This window comes from Papaver somniferum, unplaced genomic scaffold, assembly GCF_003573695.1.
Source record: "Papaver somniferum cultivar HN1 unplaced genomic scaffold, ASM357369v1 unplaced-scaffold_125, whole genome shotgun sequence".
NCBI lineage: Eukaryota > Viridiplantae > Streptophyta > Magnoliopsida > Ranunculales > Papaveraceae > Papaver > Papaver somniferum.
Window position 1 is genome coordinate 5,398,647 of NW_020621603.1, and position 3,943 is coordinate 5,402,589.

The following is a 3,943-nucleotide window of genomic DNA, read 5'->3' on the forward strand; positions in this document are numbered from 1 at the left end:
TTCACTACATAATATTGATAACAAACACACCAATGCAAAAAATCACTACATATCATATCAAACACAACAAAACATAACAGATTTTCCACATGCAAAAGAATTTCTACATTTTGCAAATCTACCAACACTACATATTGGTATGTAGTCTAAAAGTTTGAATAGATGTTTACCTTTTTTCATTATTAAATTTGATTTCTTTCCTTTAGCTTCTGGTGAAGGAGTACCTTCGTTTTCATTCATTTTTGTTGATGAAGGAATATCAGATTCAGAAGCTGTTGTCATACTTCTCGTTGTTGGTAAATTTGCAGCGGGTTTTTCCTTGGTTTTTGTTGTTGATTAATTAACGACAGTTTTTCCTTCTGGTTTTTGCTGGTGAAAGAGTTTCTTCTACAATTACTTCTCTAATTGTTCGTTTAATCTCCCTTTTGGTAACCAGTTTCTCAGATTGAAAATTATTGGAACGGTGAGGGTTGCTGAAAATGGAGTTAGGGTTTGCTGAAGAAGATTGATTAGAGATTTTTGGTTTTTGTTGCCTATAATGATCGATTTTTAGTGATGATTAAGCATGGGTTTAGGTTGATTTTTTTTTTTGGTGTTGTTGATTTAGAAGAAGGAAAAAATTCTCGTCTGTAGATGAAAACAATGAAGAAGAAGAAGATGCATTTCGTCTGAAAAATAAAGAAGAAGAACGAGGAATAAATGTACACATGTGAGTGGTGAGGGCAAGTACTTTTAACTTTTTAAATGTCTTTTGGACCTCCGGATATTTTTTTTTTTGCAGATGGACTACATAATAACCTGGATCGGATTTAGTGGACTAAATAGAAAATTTCTCTTAAGTGAAAGCTTTCCCGGGTCATCAAATAAGGGCTTCTTCATGGGCCATGGGCCCTCTATTACCACGTCGACTGTTTATTTACTACCACGTGTCTTGTACAGTACACATGTCAGAGTACTAGTAAAAGTATAACAGAACTACACACAGAATTTTGTTCTAAGAGATCCTGAAGTGAGTTGAATGTTTGATCCGACTGAAAACGAGAAACAAAGGTAATACAATACATGATCTTGTATTTTAGATTCAATCCTCGTTATTTATGTGTTCTTCTTCGTGATTTCTTGTTTCCTTTTCTTTTTAACGTGAGAACTAGGTCTGTTAACAGTAAGAATGGCAGAATCTCAAGCACCAAAAGATACTTCTACATTGAATAGAATTCCAAGTTGTGATGCATATTTTCAAACAATTCAATCAAGGAAGAAATTGCCATTCACATTTCAACAATCTTTAACTTCTGCATTTGAAAAGATTCATGTTTCTTCTTTCCCAAATGTTCCTAATGGACAAGGTATATCTCTTTCATAAATTCTTGGTTATTTGTTTATATAAAAGAATCTTAATGTTAATTAGATTCTACGGATAATGAGCACCGTCGATAAACGCCCTGATAATTATGTATTTTGCTTTCTTATAGCCCAAGATTATGGAGCAGGTGGTTTGTTTATGGTAAAGAAACTTTCCCAGTTTAGGAAATTGATGCATTGTTATGTGGCTTGTGGGATGATATATTCGAAAATAGAAATACAACTGCTGGAAAATATAAGAGAAAAGCATAGTTACTAAAACAATGGGATATCTCAGTGTTCATTTGGTGATTAGTTACACAGCTTTGTTTTTATCTAAGTTTTGAAGAAGATAATTTACGTTCTTTCTAAACTCAATTTTTCTGCAGTGATTGAAATTCAAGCAGATACAACAATTGCTGAAGCAGTTAGGGTTCTTTCTGAGTACAACATTATGTCCGCCCCTGTGAGAAATCCCGATGCAGGATCTAGTACGGATTGGAGAGATAGATATATAGGAATTATAGATTACTCAGCAATTATTCTTTGGGTGTCGGAGAATGCGGAACTAGCCGCAATTGCTTTATCAACAGGCACCGCAACAGCCGCTGGAGTTGGGGCAGGGGCAGTTGGTGCTCTTGGAGCAGTAGCCTTGGGTGCAACTGGTCCAGTTGCAGTTGCTGGGTTAGCAGTTGCTGCTGTTGGTGCAGCTGTTGCTGGTGGTATGGCTGCAGATAAGGGAGCGGGAAAAGATGCTCCTTCTGCTGCTGGCGCCTTGGCTGAAGATTTTTACAAAGTTATCCTTCAAGAAGAACCTTTTCGGTCAACTACTGTAAGATTTTTATCTTTTGTTAATTTGCATAACCAGTGTTATCAAATCATGCTTTTCAGCTATTGTTACAGTCAGTTGAGTACTTTTGTGCGTCTGTGTGCCAGCAAGTAGAGTGAACTAAGTCACTTAATCAATCTGGTTACTATCCGAGGATTAATGAATATCAGTTAGGGGTTTAATTTATTTTTATTTAAATCGGCTTAACCTATTGTTAGCTAAGTGAACATTCTATTAGCGGAACTCTTACTGATTTCTCCTTTTCTCAGGTGAGACAAATAACGAAATCTTTCCGTTGGGCTCCTTTTCTCCCTGTTTCAACAGAGAGTTCAATGTTGAGTGTGTTGTTGCTACTCTCAAAATATAGGTTGAGGAGTGTACCTGTAATTGAAGCGGGCAGTCCTCTTATAAAGAATTTTATTACACAATCAGCAGTAGTACAGGGTCTTGAGCACTGCGTAGGAAGGGACTGGTTTGATTGCATTGCTGCGCGTCCACTTGAGGACTTCGGGCTTCCTTTTATGCCTCAAAGTGAAGTGGGTTACTCCACCTACCAAGTTTTACAGCGTCTTTTTCTCATGATTTCTCCGTTCATCTTATGGTTACTGATAATGTCATTGGTACTGTGGCCAGGTTATCAGCATCAAAAGTGACGAGCTGATTCTTGAAGCCTTCAAGCGAATGAAAGACAATCATATTGGTGGCTTGCCAGTTATAGAAGGCCCCAATAAGCAGATCATTGGGAATGTCAGCATAAGAGATATAAGATTCTTGTTGCTAAAACCTGAACTTTTCTCCAATTTCAGGTACTTTTAAGTGTATAGTTAGAACTGTCTGTGGATTCCTGGAGGTTCAGATATAGCTTATGTGACACCGACTTTCTTCTTTTGCAGGCAGCTAACTGTGATACAGTTCATCAATACAATCACTTCAATGGCAGAGGAACCAGGCAAAATTACTCCTCCCATAACGTGCAAGCCTGGTTCATCTCTAGGAAGTGTCATCGACACTCTTGCTTCCAAAAAGGTTCATAGGGTTTATGTCGCTGGTGAGAACAACAGCGCGATAGGAGTCATTACGCTTAGACGTTATATCTTGCTTTATCTATGAGCCGCCAAATTTTTTCGATGACTACTTCGGGTATGCTGCAAAGAAATGTTGAAAGAATGATGTAACTTACATTTTTAATAATCACCTAGAATAATGTACTGGAGGGCTGAACTTCAGGTCTCTCAGCTATACCTGGTTTTGTACTCATCAACTGTGCTAAACCTGGTCTTGTACTCATCAACTATGTAAATGTAATTTTGGGGCTGTTATTTCCTGTCCCCTGATTCTTAGTCATGCGAGATCTTCAATTCTGCTCTGCCTGTCCTGGATCCTGTGGGGTGTTGCTTCTTTTGAGAACGGACTTCTAACTAGCTTCGCGGGTTCTTTGAAGCATGAATTTTTCATCAAACAAAATTTGGGGTGTTGCTTCTTTTGAGAACGGACTTGTAACTAGCTTCGCCGGTTCTTTGAAGCATGAATTTTTCATCAAACAATTATTTGGTTTGATGAGTGTACGATCGAAAACTAGACGAATTCTTCACAAAAATCAATTATTTCGATACATACATTGGTAATATCTTGTTTTGTTCGAGATAGATGTTGGCACAAGGGACATGGAATTTAGTAGAAATGTATTCACTCCGTACTATTTTGTTGGGACATTTTATAAAGTACCTCTGTTTGAAATGTACACTTCAAACGTACCCCCGTTTTTTTTACAAA

At 37.4% G+C, this 3,943-nt stretch overlaps 1 pseudogene; it reads left to right on the forward strand.

Moving 5' to 3' along the window:
- Positions 1 to 1,066: 1,066 nt before the first annotated feature.
- LOC113331525 lies at positions 1,067 to 3,515 on the forward strand (annotated as a pseudogene).
- Positions 3,516 to 3,943: the final 428 nt, after the last annotated feature.